Genomic DNA, 14018 nt, shown 5'->3' with positions numbered 1-14018 from the left:
GCATTGGGTAACATAATGGACAATGTCTGGCCACATTCTGGCAAGAGAGATAGAAGTCTCCAATAGTTATTTCTTTGGTTGCTCCTTGCTGAGAGTTAAGAGATTACCTGTCACCCAGATGGAATTAGTGAAGGCATTTTTGTGAGAAGCCACAATATTGAGACTTATGTTCATGTATTTCTGATGATCTAAATCAACACACTGGAAGAATTTAAGGAAGGAAGGAATGGGCAGGCAGTATGGTCCTGTTAAATTCCACAAGCCTTAGTAGGCTTTTAGTGAGGGCAGATCACAGTAATTTTCAGTTGAATTCTCTGATGGGCGAGTGCCTGAAGTGTGGAGATGTTTTTGTTGTATTCTAGTGGATCCATGTGCCACCAGATACGAAGGTGACAGAGGTGACATTTATTGTGAACATTTAAAGGCCTGGTGTGTCCTAAATTTCTGCACATTTCTCCTTTGTGTATGGATACCCGGTGATAGGGGAGTGTAAGGACACCAACATGCCCCACTGATAGGATCTTCCATTATTCTTGGGCACCTAGAGAAATAGATAGCTGGTTCCCTAGAGTTCCATGCCATAAAGAATGAGATAAAATAATTTGGGGCCTACATAATTTAGGAAGAGTTATTACTATTTGAACGCCTCAGAAGATAGACTTATATTTTCATGTATTCATCATGTTCTGTTAATTTTGAAATATAAGGGGGATGCTGACTTATTGGGTTTATTTACTTGTAGCCTACTAAATATTAAAGACTATCTACTAAATGCAACCATTTATTTTTACCATATTTTGATGTTGAATATTTTGAAGGCATCACTTAGCCAGCATATTCAGTCTCTCGCAAAGATTGCTCAACTTATTGATGTAGCCTCATTACATTGGCACAGGGAAGGTTGCCTGTTTGTCTTAACAGCAGTGGGATAGGTATTCACTTTATCCAATAGCTGTTTTGATTAAATATGTCAAAGAGAAAGACACTTGTCACAACATTCAACCCATTAGATGTTTTGTGCCTCCACAGTTTTACTCAGAGTAGCTACCCATTTTTTTTTTTCATTCAGCAAAAAAACCTGGGGTCTAGTTAAGATGTCAATGCCTCAGACTCCTCTGAAGCATTGCTTACCTTAAAAATGTAAGCTGCAATCATTCCCTGATCATCATCTCCAATTGCCTTGTCCCTGATTCAAGCAGAACTCTAATATGTATTACAGTTTTTTTTTGTTATTGTTGTTGTTTACATACCCATCTTCCCCCTTAAGACTGTGAGTTCCCAGGAAAACAGTATGTAACATCATAATATCTCTAGTCCCCATGGTTCAGTAAATAAAAGTTGAATGATTGAATAAATAAATGACTCAAGAAGACTCTTATGCATTGTCAGTGGGAGTGTAAATGGGTATAACCACTTTGAAGAGCTTTCTGGAAGTATCTACCATAGGTAGACAAACACATACTGGGTGTCTTAGCAGTTCTACTCCTAGGTGTACTCCTAGTAGAGATACTTGTGTTTGTTCTCCGGCTGTGTTCTTAGCAACTTTCTTTGAAATTGCCAAGAACCATAAACCATGCAATGCTAGAACAGGTAAGTAAACTGTGCACTCACACAATGGTCACACTGTAGAGCAATAAAGTGAGTGAATGCTCACACAGAAACACACACAGATATCAGAAATTATTTTGAGCTGAACAAGGAAGACATAAAGAGAACACTGTAGGATTTCTTTCACTTAAATTATAGAAATAAGCAAAACCTATGATAGGAGTCAGAGTAGTGTGTACTTTTTTGGGTAGGTAATAACTGAAATGTTTGGAATGGGTTTTTGAGTAGTTAGTAATGTTTTATTGCTTGATCTGAATGGTAGATATATGATTTGATCATCTTGTAAAAGTTCATTGAGCTGTGCGTTTATGGTTTTTATACTTATGTATGTTATATCAATGTGAATCTTTACATAAAAACAAGAATAGTGGCTAGAGTAGTCCTGCCTTAGATACTGAGAATCGTCTGATAAAAGTCCATTTCCATGCATACTGATTCCAGAAATGATGCAGGTTTTGAAGAATAATGAATTACATGAGATAAAATGTGAATGGATAGCTTAGCTCACTGGGGGTTTCTGGGCATAGACTCAAAAATTGACACAGATTAATGACTGAGGTGAAAACCTAAACATTTTAAAAATGTTTACCCCTCTTTGATGAGACCAAATAATATACAACAGTCAGATGTCATGAAATAGTGTGTCTCGAACTTCTTACTTCCATTTAAGATCTTAAATGAAGAGAGGTTTGTAGTCCTGGCCCCGCTAACACATTTCTGCTCCCCTAGAAAAGCAGACAACCTAGTTTTATGAAGGGATATCCAGCAGAGTATTTAATCGGTAATTTTAGGGACCCTTTTTTACTTCTGGTCTCCCTCAGGAACTGGCAGATAATACTTTAAATCATAGGACAGATGAGGAGTTGGGAGAGAACTTCTCCAGAGGAAGTGACTTGTGCAAGGTCAGGGCCTCCTTTCTCACTGGTCCTACAGGTCTGACCACCATCACCTCTCCGACCTCATCTACCTGCCCCCAATCTCACTTGGCTCCAGCATCAGCAACTTCTCTTCTTCCCCAGATGCTCTTCCCTGGTTTATCGCCATGCCCAGAGTCTTTCTGTCCTTCAGGCCTTTGCTTGCCTGTCATCCTCCCAACAAGGGCTGCTCTGATCATCCCATTTACAATTGCAAACTGCCTTCCCCACCCTTTTACTGTCCTGTTGAGAAGTTTCTGGGTACATGTAGGGAATAGCGTACTGGGATAGAACAAACATGGGCAGGCTTTGTTATGAAATCACCCCAGAGTTTGAAATTCAGCTGTTGCATCTTGGTGGCATTCCTTCATCTTTCTCTGGGCCTCAGTGTCCTCAAATGTAAAATGATCTTACCTCACAGGACTATTGCCATAGCTAGGAAGGATACTCTAGGTAAGGCACCTGGCAATGGATAGACTCAGCAAGCCTCAATAAATGGGATCTCGTCTCCCTTTCTCTCTAGATATTGTCTCCCTACATAGGGAAGATGACTTGCACATTAGGATGTTCAAGATGAGAATGAGTATATTTTCACAGGGAGAACAAGTTAGCACTAAGAAGTTGAATCCATAATAATATTAGCCTTCATCTTATATACCCTAAAATGACTTTTTTAAAACCCCAAGAGAGGAAGTGGCTTGAAGCCTCAAGTACAGACAGGAACTGATGGTTTAATAAGCCCCAGTCTCTAAGGGGCAGGTGATATTCTATCCCTAGAGGAAGGTGAGATAATGAGGATCTCTGCTCTTGCGCCAAATATTCAGAGGGTTTCCAAAAAGGAACTGTGTCACTAAAAGTCATTTTCAAAACACCCCGAGGGGCAGCAAAAGGTACCATTACCCTCTGTGGTTTAGGGATATTCCTTTCCAGTTGCTAAGCAATTCATCCCTCTGGCCTGACCTGGCCTCATTACTCTGCCCTGTTTTGAAGTGTGTAAGTGTGTGTGTTTGGCGGTGGAGAGTGTGTGTGCTGTGAACATATGTGGCTTTTAGCAAAATCATTTAGGGTTTTCTTGGTCCTTCCATGCATGAAAGTAAGTTTCTGTCTGAAAAGCTAGTTAAAAACTAGGGATATTTTTGTCCCTTGAGAAGAGAATTAGGAGTAATTACCAACTGGTAGGAAAGCTGTCAGTAGAAGATGCTGTTGAGAGGTGGGCATGCAACTGTCTGTTCACCAGCTTCAAACTTAGCCCAGCAAGTGCTCAGGAACACTGTGAGAGGCTGGTTGGCTGGGAAAGAGAAGAGCTTATTGAAAAAGAAATTTCTCAAAGATGTACACCAATATTTGAGTACCAGTGACTTTGTGGAAAAGAGAAGTGTCAGGGAGTCACAGAAGTGAGTTCAAATCCCAGGTCTCACTCCTACATGTTGTATGAGATTCTGTTTCCCTACCTGTAAGGTAGGGATATTAATATCACTGTCTACCAAAGTGACTATGAGTATTAATGAAATAATACATGTAAATAGTTTATCACAGTGCCTGAATCATAACATATGCCCCGACTGTCTGCTCTTATTTAAAAACATGATAGTTGATGTGTTGTGCACAGTTTGCAATGAAGAGCAACATATTTTTTTTTTAAACAAAAGTTTGGTCCATCTTCTGAAGGAACATGGGGCAAAGTTGATGGAGTGGAGTTCTTTATTTTTCCCCTTGAGGGAGAGTAGAAGTTGGATTATAAGGCAGAAAACCATCATCAGAGAGCAATTCAGAGCTTAATTAAATGGGGAAGGAGGCCAGTTTAATAAATGCTAGAAAGGAGAATGCAGGACAAGAGCAACTAGAGCAAGGCAGCTAATCCCATTCTGTAACCAATAACTTGAAATATCAGGAGCAAGCATTTGATTCCTTCTTGTGTAGGGTTTATATTGTGTGCTTTTAGTATCTTTGTGACTTTTTCATTCAGCAGCCCACCTCAGTTGGGCTACTGTCTGGGAGTCTAGGGGAGAGGAACCATGCCTGCAGATTGACAGTCTTTGCACTCCCAAGGGTGCTCTGACCTGCACAGAACCAATGATGTGAGGGACAGCAGAGAGGTGTGTATAATTCTCTGTAGCATTCTGTGAGCTTCCTGGGTGGACTTCTAGGACCAGGGATTGGGTGAGCTGCTGCCTACCCTCTTCCTTCTCTCTTCTTTCCCAGCCTAGTAAGGGAAATCCATTTCCAAGCTGACTCTCTTTTAGTCTCCCCACCACCTTCCTTGCACCTTAGTGGCAGGTCTTTGATGTGCTGCTGTGTGGACCATGACTCATACTGCCTATGATAATAGTTTAACTCTGCTGTAGTAACTGGTGATGAAAGGAAGTAAAGCAGAGGTTTTAGCTTTGACAGGCAAAAGGACTATTTTCACTGAGTGGTTAGATTGGAAGAAATAAAATTTAGGGTCTGACACCAAATGTCATGACAAAAAAGATAGATCAGTTTACTAATTCAGGCTGAAAGAGAGTTTGCAACTCTTTTCTGTAGTTCAATCTAATTTTGATGTCTCCTACTAAAATAGTTGGAAAATTTGTCATCCGTTTCTCCTGAACTTTCTTCCCTGCAGGGTTCTGGGGGTATGTTGGGTGCCAGGATATTGGAAGGAGTCATGTTCATCATTGTTGACTATATGTTCACACTAGCCAGCCCTTTGCACCTGTGTTGGGTTGGCCATTTTTCGAATGTTTTTGGCTTTGGGAAATTGATAGGTAAAAATAACACTTCATTATGACTTAATAGATTGTGTTAGTCAGCTTTTTGTCATTGTGATCAAAATATTTGACCAGAACAGCTTAGAGGAGGAAAGAATTATTTTGGCTCATGGTTTCAGAGATTTGAAGCCATAGTTGACTATCTCTATTTCCTTGGGCATGAGGTGAGGCACAACATCATGGTGGAGAAGGGCATGGAGAAGGAAAGCTGCTCAGGTTGTGGTAGATAGGGGGAGAGAGAAAGGGGAAGAGATGTATCAGATAAAAATCTTGCAGGGCATGTTCCTCATGAGTGACTGACTTCCTCTAACTAGGTCTCACTTCTCAGTAGTCCATTTAACCACCTATGGATTAATCCAATGATGAGGTCAGAGCCCTCACAATCCAATCACTTCCCAAAAGCCTTACCTCTGAACACATGAGACTCTGGGGGACATTCCAGATACAAACCATAACAAATATTTTGAATAATTTATTATTCTGTGAAGCACAATGAAGAATTTGGTGATACAATGTTTTGTGAGAGAAGGGATAAAACTACAGGTATGTAATGATATGAGACAACAAGACACCAATATGGAAGATGACCAAAACAGTATCTCATCAATTTCCAGTATGAAGTCAGAGGGTGAGGTCATTGAGGATATGATTAGTTTAATGTAGGAGCAGGCCCTGCAGCAAGTTCTCTATTCTCAGGTTAACACATCAATAGCAGAATTTTGACAGGTGAAGATGAAAGCTTTGTTTATATAGGGGAACTGTGTGTGTGAAACTGTGGTGGTAGGGGGCATTTTATGGAGTATTCTGAGTGACAAAATGAAATGGAGAAAAATGTGGTAATAAAGCAAAACCCAACCACATACCAATGAACAACAACAACAACAACAAAATACAACTCAGCAACCTGAACAACAGATACATACAATTAACATTTCTGGATTTGGTTGCACTCTTCAGTGGGGTGTGTCCTCATTAATACTGGTTAACATTTCCTGACGGTGAAATGGAGCCCCTTTGACATCCTATTCATTGTCCAATGTCCAAGGAACCAACTTTCTGAGGGGCTGGCAGAATATAATTTGGGAGCAGCACCATGGGTTGAAAGTTGGGTTCTGATCTGGAGGGTTATCACCAGGATCTCTTCTCCATACACAGGAGAAAAAGCCGTCTCCCTTTCTTTTTGAGCTCTTTAAATCCACCAGAGCTTGTTACCTGTGGGAGCTTTCCTTCCTCCTTTCAGGAGGCCCACGGGGAATCTTTAGGTGCTATTTCTTCTTGTTTGTACAAATCCTGTGTATGTCAACTGCTGCAGAGAGAGCGCTGGACCCAGAGCCCTGGACCCATGCTTCTAGACTGGTCTTCCACGACATGGAGAGGTCTTATCTTTAATGTCTTCTGCCCTCTCTTCTTCTCATCTTCCAACTGTTGGCCATGCAGATGGAGCCCTTCACCTAAAGGACAGGAACTACAAGGTGTGGAGAAGAGAGAGAAGCAGGGAGAGTTGCTCTGTAACTGGAGCCAGAGGAAGCAGAGGACCATTTTCCACATTCTAGGAAATCTAATGATGCATGCAGTTCTTCAGCAATGCTCTTCACCCACTTTATGATCCTTAACCCCAATGTCTTTCATTAGCTTCTTGCAGCCATTTCCTGAGTGTTTTGTGATGGGGGAGAGGAGGGATGGAATGTGACAAAATTGCTGGAAAAGATAAGAAATTGACTTTGTGAAATGAAACCCTAGTGGCTGTTTGATGTAATCTGTCATGGAGTAATCTTGCAGGATTTTCATCAGGACAGAAAGTAAGGATGAAGCTGCAACCCTGCCCTGCTGCCAACAAACTTGTCAAGCTGAAGACCTCTGCCAGCTCTGGGCCTACCCTCATCCAATTCATGAATGTGGAGTGTTAGAGTCTGTAAACAAGTCTGGATGGCGCCTGGCAAAATGCCAGAGGGAGTGGTTTGTGAAGTAACAAAAGCGAGCCATTAGGTGTGGACATTCCTTATTAGTTAACTGCTGTAAGGAGTTTATGCTAATTAAGATAAGCTGTGTGGAATGTATAAATATGGCTCCTGTCCTACAATAAACGGCTCCTGCTCCTGCTGTATCAACGTACACAAGTTGTTTATCACCGCCCCCCCCTTATTTTGCTGCAGCCACCCTGACTGCAGCAGTGGAGGAGGGATGGTGGACACTTTCAACACTATTTCTCTTTACCCCCAAATTACCCCTTCAAAGTTCCTTTATGAATTTACAGGGGACCCAGCTATCTGGGCTCAGATGCAAGTAAACAGTTCTGGGACAGTGCTCTGCTAATGAGGCAGCGTGAAAACCCAGAATTGCCTGAACTTGGGTCTGGGATGCACCTTCATCAGCATGTAGACCAGCCCACTGCTGCACACTTGGGCCCTTGGATGCCTAGAATGGATGATAACTTGCCTGGTGCCATAGGTTGTCAGCAACTGGGAACTCTTAACCAGTAATGGGACCTTAAGAGCAAAGATATTCTCTTCACTCAGCTCTCTTCCTCCTGGTTGCAAAGGAGGTGATGCTTCTGTAATATGATAATTATCATATCATATCATATCATATCAATTGATACTCTGGTTTGTGAGTCTTCAAGATACTTCTTTATTGGCCTATGAGAATGTAGCCTGCATGCTACCTTCAGAGAGTAAACCATTGTCCTGTGAAGTTAAAAAGAAATATGTTATACTAATAATCAATCTAATGTTTGTTGTCTGTAGAAAAGCTAGAAAATTCAAATGGGCGCAAAGAAAAAACTAAAAGTAACCTAATATTCATTCCCCACAGATATACCATCAACAGTTAGCCTTCAAATATTTATTCTCTATGTCTCTATATGTGTGTGTGTGTTTATATATGTGTGTATAAATATATACAGATGTAAACAATATAAATTTTGTAAAAAATAATTCATTCTACCCTCCTCCCCCACTTTGCATGTGTCTTGAATACACATACTTAGGAGTAAATCTGTAAAGGGGGTCCTTACTTTTATAACAGTTTTTAGCATGCATCTCTGTGCATTTGTATGTGTTTATAAAAGTGTAGTCAGGTGCTATGTTGATGCATTGCTAACTGATGGCCAAGAATGTTCTTCAGGAATGAAGAGCTGGTAGAGTGGATGTGATATTTTCCTTCCTTTAGGAACCTGCTGTCTGCCACAAAGAGTGAAAGAGGGGAGAGGAGGCTCAAAGAAGAAAATGAATTTGTAATAGCTGATAATGACAATTAAAATTCCCATAAATTGTTCTCTATATTTTTAGTTTCTTACAAATAAAACACCCTAGGTTTAGGGTGCTGTGTAGTCAGAAGAGATGTAAATATAACCAAGATGTCTCTCCTCCTTTGTGACTAATCGCTTGAGGAAAGAGGGAGGTGTGATAGTTAGGGAGTCCAGCCTACATCTTCCAGTCTTTAAATATTTGTGATGAATCATTTTGGTGTGCACGTGTGCCTGTGTGTGTGTGCATACACGTGTGTGTGTGTGTGTATGTGTGTGGGTGTGTGTATGGGAATTCCCCAGCACACAGAAGAGTTATTTCAGAATTCCAGGACCATGTGGGCTATAGACCTGCTTACTGCCTGCCCATAGACCAGGAACATAACTGAAATAACACTATTGAACTGAGAGACATCAGGGCTTCAAGAGTGGAATTGTGGGCCATGTTTTTTTTGGGGGGGAGGGTGCCAGGAAAAGGAGTACAGTTTGAGATAGAGGAAAAACAAATAGCTTGGAAGAATTAGGAATGGAGGTGGGTGGAAATTGTGCATTTCTAGAAGGTCATCCATTCAAATCAGGCTGGTGCTAGAGCTGTAGGAAGAGCAAATGACATACTCTCTGTGCAGTCCTAAGAACAGGCCCTCATTGATGGTGAGCACTCAGTAATTTGCGGCTGCTATTTCTATTGTGGTTATGACCTGTTGTACTAACCTGAATTATACTGGATTGCAAATTTCTGTTGGTGACCATGTTTAACCATGTATGTACTGAAGTAGTGGAAGACATTCCCGGGCTAACCTAGCCGTCTAGTGGCATCACTTCTTTTCCTGATTGGCCCACTATGCTCCTTCCCTTCTCAACCTTCTCATCATGCTTCCTAGACAAATTCCATCAAATATGGCAATGATATGCTTTGGGCCCTTGCAGAGCTCCCTTTGAATTGGCATTACCCTGTAGTTTTTTTTTTTTGTTTTTTTTTTTTAAAGAGAGAGTGAGAGAGGGAGAGAGAGAGAGAATTTTAATATTTATTTTTTTAGTTATCGGCGGACACAACATCTTTGTTTGTATGTGGTGCTGAGGATCGAACCCGGGCCGCACGCATGCCAGGCGAGCGCGCTACCGCTTGAGCCACATCCCCAGCCCCTACCCTGTAGTTTTAAGCTCATGTGAGTATCCCAGTAATCCCTTGTCATGTACTCTCAGTCTGTTCCTCATCTTCTCTGGAGAGGAAAAATGATTTTTTATTGCAAAAGAAGCTATCAACCTACATCATATTAGGATAGAGGTTAGGGTACAGTGGCCTTGTGGGCTTGGTGAAAATTTGTACAGCCTGAAGGTGTTTTTTTTTTTTTTTTTTTTTTTTTGTTGTTATTGTTTCTGGGAGGAGCTGAGGAGGGGATATTCATGTGGCTATCTTGAATAAAGAATAATGAAGCCAAGGAAGTAATTTTCAAATACTTTTTGCCATTGACCTGATCCTCTTTAAATGTGTCTGAGCTTTGTAGAGACTCAACCATGTGGACTTTGGCTATATTAGGGCTCCGTGTATACGAACTCTTCAATTCATCTCTCTGGCCTTGCTCAGTTTTCCTTTCTTATGGGCTTACCTTGAGGGGACTCCCCTGACCTCACCTGAGCTTAGCTAACTGAATAAGTGATAATGAATTTCTGAATTTCTCCACAAAACACTTTTGTTCTGTGTACTTTGCCTCACTATCATAGAGGAGCCAAATGCTGCCTTATGAGATTATTCTTAGAAACTGGGTGATCCCTCCACAGCTGAGGGTTCTCAACACATAGATAGGTGTGTGAAGGTATTCATTGTTTAACTGGACCAAAGAGTTTGCTTCTTTTTTTTACTGATTTGCTCAATGAAGCCATCCTGTATGCAATTTCAGGAGAAATTCTGTCTTTCTTATTAAGCTTCTGGGTGTGTTAAGAATTCCATAAGCAGAAACCATCTCTTCACTCTCTGTGTGTGAATGGTGGCTTCTAATTGATGGTTGCTATATTTTTCTTAGAGCCCTGTGTTCATAATTCATTTAAAAGTATGATCAATAAGTGATTCTAACTAGATCATGGTCTGTAAGCTCACTGAATTATTCCTTAAAATACAAATAATATCTAAGGGTTATATGGAAATTCTGGAGATAAATTAGGAGGATTATAAAATGCTGTTATTTTATATGGGTATTTGAAAATTATTATTTCAGAAGGCAAATCTAGCAAGTTAGTTATGCTAATTAAACCAAGTATCAGACTCAGCCTTTGTATGATAGGTATTGGGATAGTTCACAAGCATTTCATTCTCATTCTTGTGGACACGTAGTGGATTTTTGCTCCTTTACTGTCTTTGAACTAGGCAAGATATATAACTTCCTTTGGCAGTGAGCTACAGTGGCGTGTATCACTTCTGGGTAGAATGCCTGTTAATCCTTGTCTTTTCTCTTTGGACTCTGAGAAGCCTGAGTTCAAACCTGAGTTTTGCCTATTTTTGTCATGTGGCCTTGGGCAAGGTACTCAGCTACGTCAGGTTTGTCTTCCTGTTCTAGAAAATTGGGGAGCAGCTAGCTCACAGAGCTCATGTGGGTTAAATCAGATGAATAGTTGAGGCAATGTGAATACAGGGCAAGACACACATGGCTAGGCATTAAAGAGGTCCTAAGCATCGCCTCCCAATTGGGAATCTGAGCACAAGAGGTGTTGATGGTGGTGACTTTGATGTGGCTCAGGGAGGTCATCGGGCTCAGGGGGTTGGGCCTGTTTCACAGGACTTGTTAGAGAAACAATTGTTGTAGATTGTAGGCTTGACTAACACTCAGGGGCAATTATTGAATAAAGATGTGTTTGGATATAGCTCAGTTGGTAGATTGCTTGCCTTGCTTGCACAAGGCCTTGGTGGTGCAATCCCTAGCACCACAAAAGAAAAGAAAAAGTGTGTTTAAATTTGGGAAGCGTGATTAATAAAGATAGCTTGCTTCTGAAAGTGCTTTGTCTAAAATATTGTCTCAGTTATGACCAAGGAATTACTTAAAAAATGTTTTGCCTCCCTTGGAATTTTATTTATTTAGTTGGTTAGTTTTGGTACTGGGGATTGAACTCAGGGGCATTTTACCACTGAGCTCCATCTGAGCCCTTTTTATTTTTTTATTTTGAGGCAGGGTCTCCCTAACTTACTTAGGACCTCACTAAGTTGCTGAAGATGGCCTTGACCTTGTGATCCTCTTATCTTAGCCTCTTGAATCGATGGCATTACAGGCATGTGTCACATTGCCCAATTCTCCCTTGGAATTTTAAATAATGAAATCAAACACCTTTGTGTGCACACCCATTTTGAATAATGATGTTATTTTCATAAAACTTTTTTTGGTTAGTCTCTTAAGTTGAAAGTTTATTTTTATGTCCCCTAAGAGGCTCTGCTGGTGTTATTTTTTCACTCTTTCCCTTCCCTTCTTCCTTCCTTTCGTCCATCCATCCTTCCTTCATTTCCTGCATCCCTCCCTCTTCAATTTTCCTCTCCCTCCATCCCTTACTTAATTATTAGTAGTTAGCTTTTATGTTTCAGAGTAATTGTTGGTGTATAGGAAAATTGAGCAGAAAGCACAAAGTTCCTACATAACACCCTTTATCCTGTTTCCTCTATTATTAAGATCTGGCACTGGTGGGGTACATTTATTACAGTTGATGAATCAATATTAATACATTATCATTAGCTAAAATCCATAATTTATATTTGGGTGCCCGTTGGTGTTGTAGAGATCCGTAGGTTTGGACAAATACAAAATGCCATGTTTCCACAGTTAGAGTTTCATGCAAAATAGTTTCACTGCCCTAAAAATCTCTGGTTCTCCATCCAGTCATTCCCCTCCTCTACAAACAACTGATCTTTTTATTGCCTCTATAATTTTGCCTTTTCCAAATGCTAATGATATTTATAAAGTATGTGACTTTTTCCGGCTAACTTCTTTCACTTAGTAATATGCATTTAAGATTAATCCTTTTCTTTTTAGTGTCACACCTAATTTCTTTTTATTGCTATTTACTTTTTTATCCCTTTGTATGGATACATCAGTTGTTAATCCATTTACCTATTGAAGGACATCTTAACTGCTTCCATGTTTTGGCAATTATGAATAAAACTGCTATAAACATTTTTTGCAGGTTTTGGTGGGGACATAGGTTTTAAAACTCATTTGGGTAAATATCAAGGAGTACAATTGCTGAATAGAATAGTTAGCAAATGCTTACTGTTTTGTAAGAAACTTTTGAACTTCTTCCAAAGTGACTGTTCCAGTTTACATTTCTGTTAGCAAAGAATGAGAATTCTAATTGCTTCACAACCTTGCCAGCATTTGGTATTGATACTGTTTTAGAAATTAGTCATCTAATAGATGTGTATATGATCTTGTTGTCTGATTTGTAATTCTGTAATACCATATGATGTTGAGCATGGTTTCATATACTTATTTTCCATTTGTATATCTTTGTTGGTTAGATGCCTGATCAAATATTTTGCCCACTCTTTGAAATTAGGGTGTTTGCTTTCTGATTGGTGAATTTTAAGAGTTCTTTTAAGATTATGTATTTGTATGTATGTGTATGTATGTATGTATGTATTTTATTTGTACACACACACATACACATTTTTTTTGGTACTAGGGATTGAACCCAGGTGTGCTTAACCCAGTCCTTTTTATTTTTTATTTTGACACATGGCCTTGCTAAGTTGCTGAGGCTGGCTTCAAATTTGTGATTCTCCTGCTTTAGCTTGGCGCCATTACAGTTGTGTACCATGAAACCCAGCAAGAGTTCTTTGTATATTTTGAACATAAGTCCTTTGTCTGATATGTAATTTACAAATATCTAACATATAACATATAATAGTCTGTGGCTGATCATTTTCATTCTCTTAGCAGTTTATTTTATGTAGCAAAAGTTTTATTTATTTATTTAGATACTAGGGATTGAATCCACTGGTGCTCCACCTATAAACTACATTGCCAGCCTTTAATGGAATTTTAAATTTTGAGACAGGATCTCATATAGTTGCTAAGGCTGATCTCAAACTTGCAATTCTCCTACTTCAGTCTCCCGAGTAGCTCAAATTACAGGCATGTACCATTGCACCTGGCCATGAAAATGATTGAAATATTTAAGAAGTTCAACTTATGAGTAGTGGTTTTTGTATTATATCAAAAAAGTAACCACAAGCTGGGTGTGGTGGTGCGTTGTAATCCTAGTGGCTCAGTAGCCTGAGGCACAAGGATTGAGAGTTCAAAGCCAGCCTCAGGAAAAGCCAGGTGCTAAGCAACTCTGTGAGACCCTGTCTTTAAGTAAAATACAAAATATGGCTGGGATATAGTTCAATGTTTGAGTGCCCCTGAGTTCAATCCCCAGTACCAAAATAAACAAACAAAAAAGTAACCACAAAACCCCAGGTTATGCACATTTTTGTCCTGTTATCTTCTTGAAATTTTATAATTTTATATTTTACATATGTCT

At 39.9% G+C, this 14018-nt stretch overlaps 1 protein-coding gene across 2 annotated transcripts in view; it reads left to right on the top strand.

The window, feature by feature from the left end:
• Positions 1-14018, top strand: part of Frmd3 (FERM domain containing 3) — a 255021-nt gene that overhangs the window by 105165 nt on the left and 135838 nt on the right. The window lies entirely within an intron of this gene.

The sequence above is a fragment of the Callospermophilus lateralis genome, chromosome 2 (assembly GCF_048772815.1).
Source record: "Callospermophilus lateralis isolate mCalLat2 chromosome 2, mCalLat2.hap1, whole genome shotgun sequence".
Taxonomy (NCBI): Eukaryota; Metazoa; Chordata; class Mammalia; order Rodentia; family Sciuridae; genus Callospermophilus; species Callospermophilus lateralis.
Note: the sequence above shows the minus strand (reverse complement) of the source record. Positions and strands in the feature narration are given on the sequence as shown.